Source organism: Epinephelus lanceolatus, chromosome 8, assembly GCF_041903045.1.
Source record: "Epinephelus lanceolatus isolate andai-2023 chromosome 8, ASM4190304v1, whole genome shotgun sequence".
Taxonomy (NCBI): domain Eukaryota; kingdom Metazoa; phylum Chordata; class Actinopteri; order Perciformes; family Serranidae; genus Epinephelus; species Epinephelus lanceolatus.
Window position 1 is genome coordinate 5562390 of NC_135741.1, and position 18094 is coordinate 5580483.

Consider the following 18094-nt stretch of genomic DNA (forward strand, 5'->3'; position numbering starts at 1 on the left):
ATTTACACTTTAAACCACATCTCAACTGTGAAAAGTGTCTCCTTTGGATAAAGTTGTGTGGTAACATTAGACCACAACATCAACTCAACGTGAATAAGATTAACAATGATGTCTACATCTGTTCTAAGGTAAGTCAACATTGTGTTTGAGGCAACATATTGTCACTTTGCTGGAAAGAAATATAAAGTTATCTTTAACATCTCTAGCTAACGTTAGCTAAAGTTAGCCTAACGTTAGCTCCTAGCTGCGTTGTTCATCATGTCACCTTGTTTGCTGGGAGTTCATTAGCCTATTTTGTTCTAGTTTTGTACTTTGGTGATCGTACATCATTGTTAGCTGTTGTCCAAAGGGCTCTAGTTAAGCTAACGTTAACTTCTGGAGCTTAGCTTCATTAACTTATCTGTAATGGCAGAGATAACAAAGGTTGGCAAACGTTATGCGGAATGATTCAGTGTAAATACTGTAGCACCAAACTAACGGAGAGACACTCTTGGTAAAGATGGTAAAAAGGCCGTTATCCTTTTCTCATATTCTGAGCCAAAAACCTTAACTTCAGTGGCACTTTAACTTGTTGTCTTTGATGGTGACGGCAACCAGATGCGGTTCACAAGCGTACACTGTGACCTGTAAATTTTGGCTTGTAATTTAAGCTTTTCATCGACCTTCTCAACAATAAAATGATGAATATATCCCTCCAATGCGTAGTTTAGGCCCTTTTGGTTACTTCTCAATGACATCTGATCGTTACGTCCCCAAAAATCATCAGTTGCCTCCTGTGAAATGCCGTGTACTGTGACACCTGCCATAGCGCCGCTCACTGAATGTTGATAGTTTGTCCGAGTGAGTGGAGGGGGGCGTGGCTTAGCCATAGGTCAATTAGTGGACGACTCGCTCTACCTCTGAGCCACAGCTGCAGATGTCATGTGAAATATTTTAAAGACATAAGAATGCAAAAGTATAGTTGCCTGACTGATCTTTTGCAAGAGCCTCATTTGAAGAACTGCAATTTTGGCACTTTCATGTCGGCTTCATTTTTCCAGAGGTTGCTACTTGGCTCATTTGAGCCTTTTTTGATGAAAGACAAATTGAATCCACCAGCCTGCCTTTTTGTGTCTTCAGGTGCTGCTCTAAAGGGGGAAAAAATACAAGAAATGGCCCACAGGTGTGAATGGAAATGGCATTGGTTTTCTGTTTATAACCACAAGCCAGTATGGACAAAGTATAAATGATCAAACACGGTTCTTTCGTCTCATTTGCAGGTCATCAAGACTGATTCATTCTCTGACTGGATTGCCAGTCTAACCACAGTAAAACCACCGGGACGCTACACTGTGTCATTTGGCCTCCTCAGTGGTTATTAAAGAAAGAAGAGTCTTAATTATTTCTTCACTCGGTTAGACTTTCCCAGACAGCGCAGCGATCTGAATCTTTAACCTTTAACCTGCTATTAGGCCGAGTGGCACGGTCTGACAGGGTAGACTCAACTGGAGCTCGTGGTTGGTGCGGTTGCTAAAGCAGGACAACTCTTCATAAAGTTGTTCTAATGTATAAGTAAACAGCTCAGCAGAGGTTTGTAATTTCAAGCTGTTGGTGAGCTAACAGTTCCTGTCTGTAAATGTCTCAGCAATGTACCAGCAGGCACCATGACCGACACACAAGTATGTGAATCCATAATATTTCATTTTATGTCCCGACAGCCGACTCGTACTATATGTTGAAAATGTCAGGAGTGTTTACTATATATAAACCCATAATTGTACTGCTTTATTTTTTTCCTGTTGCCACCACATTTTTGGCGCCACATACACTTGTAATCAGGAGGAATGGTATGCTCTGACTTTTGGCAGTGAGATACGCAAAATGCTTAACGTTCCTTTCCCATAGAGAATATTGGGAAAGGGTTTCAAGGAAACAAAGAGTTCTATAACTTTATACTCGGAGCTGGAAACATTTGGTCAGATCCCATATTGGTTGAACTTTTTTTTCACTCTGTCTTTAATAGACTTATAGCATAGTCACTTCATGTCTGCATCGTTCAGCGTGGGTTTTATGATCTACAATCTGCTCTTGCTGGAAAGAATAAGTTGCAGTATATCAAAATGTACCAATATGTTGCATCATAGTTTTTGAGGAATCACAGTTTAACTTCTTCTACTCCAATCCTTGTTACAATGGACCCATTTTGTGTATTTTAGAGGGGACAGAGGATCTTTGGGGAAAGACATGTCAATAGTATACGTGGTATACATCCTCTGAAACAAAGAGATTATTTTGAGATGCAGCTCAGCACAGTGTGTCAAGTTATTTTATTCATGAATCTGAAATGAAAATTGAGTTTTGGTAAGGTGCTTATTCTAACTTTTAGAGTGTATCAGGGTTTAGTGATGGAAGTATATGATGGCAATTCCCATGCTCAGTTATGTCCCGTAAGTCTTTGCCTTAATTTTAGGGTTAATACCATTTGTTACACAGATTTGGCACTAAGTTTAAGCATTTTTGGCCATTCCTGAGTTTGCAAACATCCCTCAAATACCACTTTAAGACACCAAGGCCTTGTAGAACTCCATAAAAAAAATTCATGCTTTGATTTTCTGTAAGAAGTTTGGATGGCGAGCACTTCTGTTCTGGAATCCATTGAGACACCCCCTGATTGTCAATATACCAATGAAAGCCTTACATCCTTATAATGCACAAGTTCTCCAGTTTGTGGCTATAAAGGTCACACAAGCTACATGACAAGCTACACAACATTATCACACATAAATGAAATTGTACTCACTCAATTAACAAGAGTCTCAGCTTTCCAGTCAGACCTAATTTATGCAGTTCCAGGACTGTTAAATGACCCCAGTGTATTCAAAGCCCAGTGTTTCCCTCATTCAGTTGCCAGATTGTCATTAGCCATGTTTCCATCAGCCTGTTTAGATGCGCATCTAGAAGTATCGCATCGGAAAATTATGATGGAAACGCCAAAATTCGAATTAAAATCCCCTGATTCGCACAAACTAAAATACGCTTGCTTTAGCCGGGTTTTGGTTGATTCGAAAAAATGTTGATTCGCAAAACGGGGGATGGCAACAGTTATGTTCGAATTAGGTCTGACTTAGCACCTCTCTCCATGGTGATAGCCACACTCGGGTCGGGAAGGCGGTAATGCATTTACAAGCTGGTCGCCAACCGCCACAAAAGTAGAAGAAGAAGAATGGGAGACTTGTTTTGTTTCCGGTTCTGCGGAAAACTCGCGCGAGTTCGTAGTTTTCACCAAAGTCCGTACATTTAATGGAAACACACAGGATTCGTATTTCTTTTAATGCGCATTTCCCAGTGATTCAAATCACTTTTGGATGGAAACATAGCTACAGTCATCCGACTATGTTCATGCTCTCCAGCCTTTTCCTTGTGTTTGATTCCTTGGTTTTTGACTCTGCTTGGATCTGTGGACTTTGCTTTTTGTGTGATCTCCCTGAATAGACTTTTCTGCCTTCGCTGACTGCCTTCATGTGTCTGACCCCTGACCCCTTAAGTAAAGAGTTGGATTTGATAAACGGTTCTTGGTGTTTTGCTTTTTCCTCTGAAACTGAGTCCCATTTTTGTACGAGATTGTTACAATTTTTGCCCCAAATTGTATGGGACTAGCATAAAGTGAGCATGTCTGTAAAGGGGAGACTGGTGGGTATCAACAGAATCCATTTTCATTCAGATATCTTGAGATGAGAGGTCGAGGGACCCTGGGAAAATGGCCATGCCTTCCTGGCAAGCTAGCATGACAGAGCTGGTACCAATGGATTCTTTAGGTCGTCTAGTTTCATATGATACCAGCAGGGGTGTTGTATTGGTGGAAAAAGTGGGACTGATTACCCAAAAGCCTGGAATGAAAGTTTGGTTTTGTTTGCACTTTTTTTCTAAGTAATTATTGCCATAACTGAAGTGAAATTGGTCTAAAAAATAAGTTTAAGGACTGAACATTTTATTAAAATATAGTGGAAGCTCTCTGAGGCCCTTGTCACCCATTACAGGCACAAAATGGTTTACTCTGCCACTGTATTAGGATTCGTCTCAAGGCCACTTGACTGTTCATGCTGCTGTACACTGTCAAGTCTTTCCCCAAGAAAGGAAAATCTAGGTTTCAACAAAATGATAAGAAAGAAAGCAAATTGAATTCGTAGGAAAAATTCAAAAGGAGTGTGTGGGAGACACATGGTTAAGATAGGAAAGGCGGGGGCCCCACAGAGAGTGCTTATGCATAGGGCCCAGAACTTGGTGCTATGCCCCTGAATACCATCACTCAGCCTGCTACAACCTCTGAGAGACAGTACTGTCAGCTGAGGACACCGGGCTCTCTGCAGAGTGGAAGAGCTTAAGTTTTATGTCAGCCTTAATAGTGATATATTATTATGAAAGAGAGAGAGACATTAAACAATTTCTACTCTCAGTACATTCATTAATATGAAGTTGAGAAGCAGTTTTATAGCTTTCAAAAGAAAAACCTGAACGACATGTAAAATCATGAGCACATGAAGGACCTGGACCGAACTTTTAACCCAGGACCTTCTATCTATACAGTCACATCCCTAACCACTGAATCACTGATCTACCCGTCATAAAGATTACTCACATAATCCTGATTATGACATCACATGGCTCACAGGTCACTTTCCCATCATGCATCTCTGCGTTATCTCCCGACCCTTGCTGCTAGCTTCCTGAACTGCTGCGTGAGCACGTCTAATTCTGAGGAAAAATCATGGGGGGTTTCCTGACATTCCTGAGCAAATGATGCTGCTTAACAAGAGAAAGAGGTGAGAAATGAATGTATAAAGAAGACATTTAAGATCTGACAACAAAAAAGAGGTAAAACTAAAGGTTTGAATGCTTCTGTCGAGGAAGCAGTGTTGTGAGAACACTTGCGTGAGAGTCAATAAAAGAAAGACAGAAAATGACAGGGCCGAGGAAAAGAAGACAAGACAACGGGACATAAGAGATGAGAGACAAAAACAAGCGTTGGACTGGAGAACAGAGGCGTTGTGTTCAGTGGGAAAGGTCGTATATTGTCCTGTGGTGCTGCAGTGCATTAATTACAGGATAAGAAATGATAAGCTCTGCTGCGGGGCTATGAATAGACAGACAGAGAGACAGACAGATAGCTGACAGTGCAACCGGATGCTCAGTGTCTCTGGGTTACTCACAGTGTGCACAAGGAAGTGTCATTAAAGGAGGCAGCAGTTCCTCCTCCTTGTCTTTCACCTCGGACCACATCAACAAGTTTAAGTTTAAGTTTAAGTTAGGACAGGCTGATTCAACACTGCACGTTCTATCCAACCAGGGTTCTGTTAAAAACATAAAAGTTTAAGTTCAAAAAGTAGTGATAACAGATTGTTAGACAATGGTTCAAAAGTTACCTTAGGTTAGGATGTGGTGACGGTGAAATGCCGTGGCATATAAGCAGATTGTTAGTCTTACCTGACACGGTTTGGCTCATTCATGAACTGTTTGGCTTTCAGCTGCCATAACATCCAGTTATATTCATGCAGGTACAGTGTGGCACTTCTTACTATCACTCTATACATTTAGTGCTGGACCTAGCACTTTTTGGAACCTTGAGTTGTGGTTACACTGGGCGTGAATAAAACAATTCACACGAGTGAATTACACGTAAAGTCAATGTAAAGACTGGGCAGCACTATGGACGCAATGGATGTGACATGAATGACATGTATGTGAATTAAAGCAACTCTTACCTTTCTTGCATTTCACACAGCACTTAAAAAAAATTTGAACATCCACAACTCCACCTCCCTCCAAAGGCCTACTCCCCCCTCCTCCATTACGTCCTCATTACGTCTATGATAGACGTAGGCGTTGGCAAGGTAACGTTAGATACAGGGAAGAGGAGAGTGAGTGTAACGTTACAACCAAGACAGTCAAACACAACCCTGGAGTTTTACAACTCAACCGGAGTCAGTGATGACTGATGAGTTTTAGAATAAGGTTACAGTGCTAACGTTAGGTAGTAGCGTTAACGTTACTAGTCAGTAGAAAAGGAAGATAACGTTAATGTTTCAGAGGCTACGCTACAGTAGGTTAGCCATTAGCAACTGGATGCTGTGTTGTCATATAGAACGTTATAGCATATGTTACATTAGAGGCAAACTAAAAATACCTGTCCAGCAGAAACTCTGCGACCATCTTGTCCCTTCTCAGCTCAAGATGAAGCTGCATCAGTCTTTGCCATCGCTCGAAAGCAGAGCCGATGTTGAACCGAGTTTTGGCTCTTGGGGTGGGGGAGTGGTTACGTTTTGTAGAGTCTTCTTAGAACCATATGAGAATGGTATAATTATGAGTTTTTATCTCTGGTGGAATTCACTTACATTTGAGTGTGCCATCATCTTATTAATAGCATTTTAACCTAAATTAAGAAAATTTCCAGAAAGGTGCAAAAGTGTCGCTTTAAGTGGTGTGAATGAACTGAGTAGCATGATTTGGTGTCATATGCTTATTCACGAGTGGTGAAAAATCTGACCTTCACCGACCAATTTGCGCCATGATAGCCAATCAGCATTGAGATGCTCCGGGGACATGGGATGCAGTTCAAGTTTATTCATTGATTCAGCAATTTCACGTGCATCATGGCCCAAGTCAACACAAAATATTCTAGCGTTCAAACTTGCACGAGTAACACAAAGCAAAAATGTGCATGGCGAACATTAGGCAAGTAATGTTCATGTACCTCAACATTTAGAACATGTGGATTTGCCCCCCCCCCCCCCATGCATGCAATAATGCCTCCAGTGAGTTAGGTGGTATCAGAAGTGATGGCCACAGTCTGCCATAAAATGAAAAGGAAGAGCCAAATATGCACAACTGAAGCAAGAAGCACCACGACATTTCCAACATAAATCTATGCAGAACGGGCACAATTCTGTGCATACAAATTTCACCACAATGCAGGAATGAAGTGTTTGATTCTAAGAATTTCTTGGGGGAGGACACCCTTAATATACCTCGTACCCTGTATAGAGGCATCTGCATGCGGTACATTCATTTACTCATTTTTGCAGTGTCACAGCTTGAGTTTCTTAGCTTACGTTTTTTATTTCATTCATTCATGTTGTTTCCTGTTTTACTTTGACACTCACATCTCCTCTGATTTCAGATCACTTCACTTCCTGCCCCTGTGTGTTTTCCCTCCCTCCTGATGACTTCACCTGTGTCTGATTGTCTGTCCCGCTCTGATTAGCCTCACCTGTGTCTCACTATCCTTCCCCTCAACAGAGTGTTTAGTGTGTGTCTTGTTTTCTGTCAGTGCCAGTTCGTATCAGCTCCTTGTGTGTCTGGTGTTCCAGCCTTTTGTTTCCCTGTGTCCTTTTCTTGGAATTATCTTGTTGATTCACTCTGCCTCATCCCTATTGGATTTGTTGGTCTTCACTGATTGTCCCTCTGTGTCCACTCTCACCTGGTTCACCAATTGTTACATGTAGGTTTTTATTGTACTTTGTCACCCGTCTGTGTTTTAAAGAATCCTGACAGGGATTAAATCTGGCAGGGACAACAGTTTTAACATCAGGTGAAATTCTTACAGATGCATCAATACACAATAAGAGAGTTAATTTTTTCCCTGATTTGAATCAGTTTTTCTTGAAGCCTTGGAAAGTCTGAGCGACAGACTTTAAAAAAGCTGTAAAGTTTTCATTCTGTCGCTGTGTCTCCAAAAGGGGAAAAATTAATAAAGTTGTTTATCAGTCTTTACAGCAGTTTGGAAAAACATTGTCATTTTAACACATATTTATGAAATTACTTAATCAGACTTTCATACACACCAGGACCCTGAAACACTCAGCATGTAAAGGTTTGTAATAACCTCCATTTCAAGGGGAATTTAGGAAAAAAGGCTTCTTCTCAATCACGCCCATGTATTTTTGGATCATAAAACATCACACATAAACACATAAATGACCATGTCGACATCTAACACAAGCAAAATTAAGAAAAACAGGCTTATTTTCTCATTGAGCAGCATCTTTTGAATTGTACAGTGGGTTTTCAGTGAGTTTCATGGGATCATGAAACTCGCCTTGGAGCCCGCTCAGCATGCCAAAGGCTTGATGAGAAAAAAGCATAATTACCAAAAAAAGAATATAAGGCCGTGTCAGCAGGGCACACCATTGAAAACTGGAGGAAAAATTAACCAGAGCTGTCAAAAATAAACTTTATGTAGTTTGATGTAGCTTTGTGCATGTTGCAGGTCCTGCACTGTCGTCAACACACCAAATTAAAACCCTCATTAAAACAATTAATTCTGTTTTTTTATGTTGTTTATTTCATTTCGGTATCACTTTTGTAGTCTGACACACAGGCATCTTATTGAGGTCATTTTCACAGTTATGATATTTTTTATTCCAGAACATTCATTCAGCCTTTCTAACAGCACGGCTCTGGAGATGGTAGTGGCAATGTCAGCCTGTCAGTCAGTCCAGGCTGTAACACCTCAACATAGGCTACTGAATGGGTTGCATGAAATTTTGTTACCAAGTTTATGGTCCCCAGAGGATGAATCTTACTGGAATCACCTTCGTCTGACCACGCAACAACCTCTGGGCCTGAAGAATGAAGCCAATATGGAAGTGCTAAAAACTGCAGTTCTTCTAATGGCCACTTGAGGGTGGCTTAGGAAGCAAGTCAATCCGTATAGACCCCTGGTTCCCAAATAGGGGTCCATGTCATTGGTCCGACAGCCCATTAGTCTGACTGTCCGCGGTGCTGAACGGCTCCCGGCGGGCGTATTTCTACCTTGATGGTGCGCCGTGACCGGCTCTGGGTCAGCTGGGAAAGGCTTGAGGCGAAGCAGGCTCACGGCTTATGTGTTTGCCACTTTCTTTATCATTTTAACCCACACCATGATCTTTTCCTGACCCTAACCAAGTGGTTTTTGTGCCTAACCCTAACCAAACCTTAACCACAGGGCATCATGATGATTTCAGAACGGACTTCGGAACAATGGGTTTAATATGGTCGGAACAATGGGATGTCGGACCAATGGGATGTTGGACCAATGGGCAGTTCCCCCCAAATAGTGGGTCATGGCCCAAAAGTGGATCGCGGGTCCATTCTGAATGGACCACAAGTAACTCGCTTATGTGTCAAGTTTGTAAAAAACACACTTTATTTTGAAGTACAGTGAATTTCCAGCATAAGCTTTTATTTTGAAGTGCCATTTCCTGCTTAAGACTGAATGAGAAACTGAAAGCTACTTGACAAAGACAGCAAACTAGCTTGACAACATGGCCAAACGCCAGTATGACACTGAGTATATTAAACTGTATGGACCTTGAGCTAATGCCTAAGGAAGTATCTTGACCCCGTGGCTGCACCAGTTGGGAACCACTGCTATTAACATTCATGTAAAAATGCCCAAATTTACAGCAGAAATAAACATGTTTACAGCCTGGTGCAAAAATGGTTTTCCTCTCTGCAGCTAATTTTGCCCTTCATGACATCTGTACAGAAAGTGAATTTTTATGTCACTCAGCCATTTACATTTTTTAAGGCTTGAATTTAGGCATATTTAAGGCCGGAGCAGCCTGAGTGACAGGCTCTCGGCAAGGTATTGCTACCGTGTATGAGTCGGACTCTGTAGCTCCACCCTCTCATCCAAACTTCTGTATCCTAAGAACTAAGTTGGTGAAGGATGATATGCCGAACTAGAGTCCACAAACATCACGATAACTATGTCCATATTCAACCCAGTCAACTCCGAAGCTGTCAAATATTGGCAATTGGGTAGTGGCTTCTGGTGTCAGGCAAAATAAGCTATCCTTTCTGTCCTGAATTACGTGGCCATTGTGTAACAGCACCCGGCGGCATCAGGGGGAAACACAGTGGGACAAGAACGTAAGTTAAGGAGGCAAAGAGTCCAAATGGGTTGGGCAGGAGGGGTGGTTAATGGGTCCTGACCTTCACCCGGGAGGCTTGTGTTCACTTCCCACAAGATTGTAAAGCCAAACCCTGTTCTTTTTTCCTTAACCCAAACATGTACATTTGTTGTTGAAGGAAAAAAAATTGTCAATTAGTGGTGTTGTACTGACATAGTATGTTTAATTTGAAAGAGACTGTATGAAAACTGTACATTTCCTGTGAAAACTGAAGTGTATTTTGAAAGAAGACAATGCATGTAACAGGCTGAAGTTGACACAGCGTCCCGGAACGTCAACAACCAACACATCCAGGGTACCTTGAATGATATATGTCGATGTGAAAAGTCCAAGAACAAACGTCGATATGTGACGAGGTCGGAGTGAGAATGTGTTGCCATATTACATACATTCGATGCCCCTGACTTTCTCTCCAGTGTCACTGTGAGGTTTGTGGTTTCTAGTGAGGTGGCTCAACACGTATTGGATGGTTTGCCTTGACTTTTGGTTTGAAGATGAATCGTAATCACTTTGGCACCACCGTCAGGTTAAAATTTTGATTTCTTCAATTCTTTGTTTATCACCAAATACCTGCCAAACTAATCATGTTCCCATCAGCCACAGCTGTACTTTGTGTTTTGTGCCTATTTGCTAATGTTAGCATGCTAACACACTATACTGAGATGGCGAACATGATGAGCATGCTCCAACAGTTGGCTGATTTGGACGCATTCATGCAAATATCAAACATGTGGACACTTACCAGTTTTTTTTCATTGGTTACATAGATAACCCTAGTTCTGAACTAGGAATCACTGGTGCTGTTTAGTATAAGCACAGTTCTTTGGTATTGCCAGCCAGCTCGTACGTCCCAGTTACACTATATGGCTACCAAAAGTTAATCCAAACCTACCAGCCAATCACAAGTGAGAATTTTCACTAGCAGAGGTATGAGGACAAGTCTAAAGTTTAGTTCAAATAAAATTAAACGATACTGAGAAATGTTTTTTTTTTTCTCTGCAACTGAAGGGTCATGACGGCTTGATAAGTCCAATTTTCAAAGGACAAAGTTCATACAAATTATGGGATGTCTGTTTTTGTGTAGTTTGTGCATTATGCAAGTGTGTGTGTGTGTGTGTGTGTGTGTCAGTTGGTGACAGAGGTGGGGGATTCCCGTAGCGACCTGTGTTAACGGTGTGTATGTGTGTGTCTCCAATCTATCATTACACACACTTCCCTCCTTCAGCGCGTTCGAAAATAGAACGGTGTGTGAACATGACCTCTCCCACACATAAACACACACACACATACACACACACGCACACACACCAGTAAACACGCCCATTACGATGCCATTGTGTCTTGGCTTCTTGTCCAGAATGTGGGTGCGTGTTTTGTTTGTGTTTGTGTGCGATGCTGTGTGTGCGTGTTGGTGTGTGTGTGTGTGTGTGTGTGTGTGTGTGTGTGTGTGTGTGTATTATCAGGAGTTGCGAGGAAAAATGTCCCTCTTGCCATGTTCTCCCTCCTTCTTTCTCTCTCTGTCTCTCTTTTCTTTCTCGCCACAAAGTCTGGAGTTGCTGCCAAATTTCCTTTGTGGCAAAGGTGTGGTGCCACGACACTGTCTCTCGCTCTCTCTCTCTCTCACACACACACACACATTCCTCCTTGTTTTGTTATAGAAACATCTACACATAGATGGACATTAAGTGATAATGAACTCCTTGGTATCCCGGTATAAGACTATAAGAGATGAGGTGGAGGTGGAGGAACATGTGGATGCCAGGGGATGTGGTGCTTCCTCTGCTGAGGTCATTATTTCCTCGATGCCTCCGATTACAATATCATATTGTTTGATACCAAAAATGTATATTTTAATTAGGCTGCTACCTTTGCATTATGGATGGCAAGGTTGGTCAATATTTGGAGGGAAATATCTCTATAACTATTGGATGGATTGCCATATATTTATATATAACACAGCAATTAATGCAGGTGGAATTTCATGCTGAAAACACCTCTTGACAGACTAAAGTTTATCCATCCACACTGTGCTCCCATGCAGGCCTCTCTAAAACCACCTTTGTTACAAGAACGGTATCAATCTTTTCATTTCACTGATGGAAAGAAAACGCTGAACTATTCCTTTAAATGTCAACAGTTGAGTTTCACTGCAGTCATCAGATCATTACATCTGCAAGGCCAACTTATCTTTTACTCCACAGTGTTATACACAAATTAATCTACTGCTGCAACGCTGCCCCACTTTATTTTTTACCTTTTTAAAATTCAGCTGAAATTTTTTAAGTTTTATTGTCTGTCTTCATGCGTGCTTTTCTAACCCTTTGGAGCGACGTCACTTTTCTTGTGCTGCTTTAACATGTCTTTTCCAGATATTTAAAACTTTGGACCTTTTGTGCAAATTCATGCAATTTCTTTAAAAAATATGGGGAAAAAAGGCAATGAGAAATACCAAAAAAATTATAGATTTAGAAAATTATATAAAAAAAAAACTAGGGAAAAAAATCATTTAATATTATTATTATTATTATTATTATTACATATTTAAAATCATGGATGAATATGGAATTATTGTGATTTTTAAGCACTTTTTTCAGGCCATTCATTTGTTTGTTTTGGGGTCATTTCTTGTTTTGTTGCTCATTCACTCTTCTTCAAAACTTTCAAAAGTTCAAAAGGTTTTTATTGTCAATTGCTATATGTGCAGGACATACAGAGAATCAAAATTCTGTTACATTCATTCTGTTAATTCTCTCTCACCTATAATGTCTTACAATTTAAGAGCTAAAAGAAAGCTAAATTGGAATAATAATAAAACAATCAATCAAAGCAATACATACAAGTAAAAATAAAGATAAAACTAAGCAGTATAACTAAAAGACGACGCTCTAGAAGACACTCTAAACCTGTGTGCAATCAAGATTGTACAACCATGATTTTAAAGGAAATCAAATAACTAAAGGGTTAAAAAATAGATATAAGTATGAAACGTATACTGTAAATTCATAGTACTGTTTATGCTGTAAACAATAAGACACTGTGATACATGCTGATAGATCAGGAGCACAGAGATTATAAAAACAAGCTTAAAGCAGGAGGCTGAGACTCAATTCTAAACTCGTATTGTCTCCAGGCGTACAAATATACACACCTCAATATACTTACCATACTGAGCAGATATAAACAATGACATTAAGATACAGCAGATAGACACACACACGCACACACACCCATACACATACACATACACATACAGGGGTCCTGGGACAGCGGTGCTAAGTGGGAGTAGTTCCTGGTTAGTCGAGCAGGAGGCTCTGAGACGCCGCAGCCGTCTCCCCTGGAGCTGGGCGTGGGGAGGAAAGTAAGTGTGTGTGTGTGTGTGTGTGTGTGTGTGTGTGTGTGTGTGTGCAGGGGGTCATTATATTGCGGTAGAAGGAGGAGGGGGGTGGGGGGCATGTCCTTGGCAGACAGACAAACGCACCACATACAATATTCATCTTAAGAGGTCATTTAGTTGAAGGATGGGTTTGAAAACACGATCTGACTTTAAAGCAACAGTTTTTCCTTCAGACTCACTGAGCCGACAGCCGCTGTGTCCAAGTCTCAGGATCTGTGTCTGAATTATTTGCTGAGGCTGATTGTTGCAGTGAGATATCTTTTATCTTTTAATTCTCATTTAAAACAAACCTCACGGACTGCATTTTTTCATCTGCGTAATATTGTGAAAATTAGGCCTATGCTGACCCGAAAAGATGCAGAAAAATTGGTCCACGCTTTTGTTACCTCTAGGCTGGATTACTGTAACTCTCTATTATCTGGTAGCTCTAGTAAGTCCTTAAAAACTCTCCAGCTAATTCAGAATGCAGCAGCACGTGTACTAACAGGAACTAAGAAACAAGATCATATTTCTCCTGTTTTAGCTTCTCTGCACTGGCTCCCTGTAAAATCCAGAATTGAATTTAAAATCCTACTGTTAACTTATAAAGCTCTAAATGGTCAAGCTCCGTCATATCTTAGTGAGCTCATAGTGCCATATTATCCCACCAGAACACTGCGCTCTGAGAACGCAGGGTTACTCGTGGTCCCTAAAGTCTCCAAAAGTAGATCAGGAGCCAGAGCCTTCAGCTATCAGGCTCCTCTCCTGTGGAATCATCTTCCTGTTACGGTCCGGGAGGCAGACACCGTCTCCACATTTAAGACTAGACTTAAGACTTTCCTCTTTGATAAAGCTTATAGTTAGGGCTGGCTCAGGCTTGCCCTGTACCAGCCCCTAGTTAGGCTGACTTAGGCCTAGTCTGCCGGAGGACCCCCCTATAATACACCGGGCACCTTCTCTCCTTCTCTCTCTCTCTCTCTCGTATTCTATTACTGCATCTTGCTAACTCGGCCATTCTGGATGTCACTAACTCGGCTTCTTCTCCGGAGCCTTTGTGCTCCACTGTCTCTCAGATTAACTCATATCACAGCGGTGCCTGGACAGCGTGACGTGTGTGGTTGTGCTGCTGCCGTGGTCCTGCCAGATGCCTCCTGCTGCTGCTGCTGCTGCCATCATTAGTCATTAGTCATACTTCTACTGTTATTATACACATATGACTATTGTCATACATGTATACTGCCAGATATTAATACATACTTTCAACATATTGTACCACAGTAGCCAGAACTATAACTATAATATTATTACTTTCAATAATGTTGTTGTAAGCTACTGTCATTACCTGCATCTCTCTCTCTGTCTCTCTCTGTCTCATTGTGTCATGCGGATTACTGTTAATTTATTATGCTGATCTGTTCTGTACGACATCTATTGCTGTCCGTCCTGGAAGAGGGATCCCTCCTCAGTTGCTCTTCCTGAGGTTTCTACCGGTTTTTTTTTTTTTTTTCCCCGTTATAGGGTTATTTTTGGGGAGTTTTTCCTTATCCGCTGCGAGGGTCATAAGGACAGAGGGATGACGTATGCTGTAAAGCCCTGTGAGGCAAACTGTGATTTGTGATATTGGGCTTTATAAATAAATTGATTGATTGATTGATATGAAACACACATTAATAAAGTGTTGCAACAATACGGTGTATTTGATTCAGTGAGCTGTCAGAATCCCATCCACTCTTCATCGTGCTCATATTTGTTCATGGTGCATCTTCAAACTGCTCTGTGGCGTGCTGTCATGATTTCAGATTCTCTGAACCAGCACTTGAAAGCACCACGTGTCAATGTGTTGGCTCTTTTCTCCTGTGCCATAAAAAAGGTAACTGACAGATGATTTCACTCTGATGGTTTTTGCTCAACTCAGGAGGAGGTGTTTCTGCCTTTTATAGAAAATATGCATCTATTTAAGTTCATCCACGTCCTTCCAATGACACTGTCTGCGACAGAACAGCAACACAGTGGTCGAACTGATGCAATCAGAGATGTTCCTGTGTTTTACAACATCCAAAGTCAAAGGAATTCAGTTCACAGCGATACAAACCAAAGCAAAGCAAAAACAGAAACCAAAGAAAGTTCGGCAAGAGTCATTTAAATTTTGAATCCATAATCAAAATTGTTTCTGACTGACTTTCTGGTCTTTGCAGGTCAGCAATTAGGAATCATGGTAGCCAAAAGTTTCCAAACTGGGTGCCACATTCACACCTACTGCAACACCAGCATCCAACATATCCTCATAGAACGCTTTGTATGATATCTAATAAATATGTTCTTAACGTACAGTTAAGTAATTTTTGGTTTAGGTAAGTAAAGTTACTGTGAACAGGTTCAGGAAAAGAAGCATGGTGAGGATGTACCGTACGTCTCCAGGGGGAAGTCTGCATTTTTCTGACCCATCCACCATCCCAACCTGCCTCCCTACAAAGCCACTCAGGACTGGTTCCTTGTTTAGTCCCTTCTGTGCAAAGCTATACACATAACATGTGGGATATGTGCGAATTTGCATGCATTATTTTTCGTAGGAAAACATCCGCACAGTTCATGAGAACAGCCTTAGCTCTGACAAATGCCAACAGGGCAATTTGAATGGTCTCACTGCAGAACTACGACCAGTTCAATCAGGAGAGACAGAAGAATGTCTGGTGGTCTCACGCAGATGCTAAAGGATGTCTTGGTGCCATCAGAGTGAAACTGACAGTGGAGACAGGGCTGGGCCATTGCCTCCCTTTTATTTTCATGTTGCCTGTTTCCTGGCTTTCCTTTTTATTTTTTGAGCCCCTGATTTTTGCTGAGGTCATTTCCACCAAGCAGTCCAGTTCGGTTCAGTTCAGTTTGATACACATTTTTTATGTTTCCACTGTGAAAAGTTGTGGATGGTACCAATGGAACCGTTCCGTACCGTCCCCATGTTTGGTCCCCCCTCTGTTGGGGTACCTAGCACACAGATCTGGTACTAAAAGGTGGAGCTGTGAACACTGCAGTCTGATTGGTCAGTAGAGGACGGTCACTCTGCTCAGGGCTGAGTTGTGTCTGGTTTTGAGGCTCATGTAACCACTGTTCATACTGTGGAGAGTTTTATTAGTAAACTGTAACTATAAAATGAAAGGATGTTTTGCTGCCTCTCACAGCAGCTGGAGTCTGAGAAAAAATAACTTCATTCACTGGGCCGACTGCCGGTGACTTTTAAGGTGGAACGTTAACTTGTAATGTTACTCAATGCATGAGTTGATGACGTGAATCCATCAGCATTTCAATACAACAGTTTTGGATGACATGCATTTTTAATGAGTGGATCTTCAAGCATTAAAAAAAATACATTAATTTCAACCAGATTATGTGAACTGCATATTCTAATTCTCACTTGGAGAAAAAGCGTGGTGGAGTGTTGTTCCTGTGGGCTACAACAACACTAAACCCCTGAGCTTGTCTGAGAAAGACTAAATGCACAAAGCTGCTATTTTTAAATATCCCATGGAGAGAGACTCTCACTGCAGCCTGTTCTATTTTGTTCTGAAAATGTCGGCGTGCAGCCTCGTTCTGTGGACGATAAACAAGTGCAGACTTCCATCTCTATCCCAAAGATGAAATACAGCAAAAGCTGAACAGAGTACTGTCTGCAGTGGAAACACCAAACTGATCCAGGGTCTAGCTGTGTGGGGGTTATTTTTGGTACTAAAGGTACTATACCAAAAGTTTTTCGTGGAAAAGGGGCTTAAGCTGGGGCCTGTATCACAAAGCAGGATTAATGTCTCAGCGAGGTAACTTCAGGGTTAACCCTGGGTTTTCGGTCTCACGAAGCCGGTTCAGTTCTTATTGGGGTAGATCACCATGGTAACTTACTCTGAACAGCTATCCTGCTCCGGAGCAGGGTAAGTTCAGGGTTGAATCTGATCCTATAAAAAGCACCACCCACTGGCCAATCAGCTGTTTGGAAAAAAATACTCCGCTGACAGAAATGCAGCCCAGTCATGACGGGAAGTTTAATTAATTTGATTGATTTTGATTTGAAAGTTTATTTTGAGTGGAAAGAAGTCGAAATTTCATCCCACCCCTTTATAAGAAAGAAACTGATAATTTGCGGACACTTAATAGCACCATTAATAAGTGCCAACATTTTGTTTTGTTGGAGGAAATGATCCCTGTTAAAGATAATGGGCCTAATTGACAGCTTTGCTGCTGGAAATGTGGAAAGTAGCCTGTCACGTCTACACTTGGTGTTTGAGGGATTTTCCTTTTTGTTTTTTAAAGAGGGAGACTAGGTATATTTTTGCGCAGCTGTTAATTTCTAACACAGCTCAATATCAGGATGATTTTATTCAGACTATCAATTTGGTGTTGATATGATTTAATTGTGGTGTCAGCTTTAAGCTTTATTGTAGCATATATAACGTTATGACAAAGAAGACCAGTTTATCAGATGCAATGATGTTAGATGATAATTGTAATACACGCAATTCATCTGCGCAGCATTGATTTCATGGGATTCAAGGGTGTGATCAGTGTCAGATGTACAGGTACAGGTACTGTAGCTACTTGAACCAGTGATGAGTCATTTAACCTACACATCATTTTATTTGCTCCCTTGTTCTGTCTTGATTTTTCCCTCTCTCCTCCTCTATTTCTTCTTTCCTCACCCGTTTTTTTTTTTCTTCACTATTATGTGATTTCATTGATGTTTTGACAGGGGAATTTCTTTGATAAGCTTTTAGTGGCTTCTAACCTCTCCGGCACTTTTCTTTTTTTA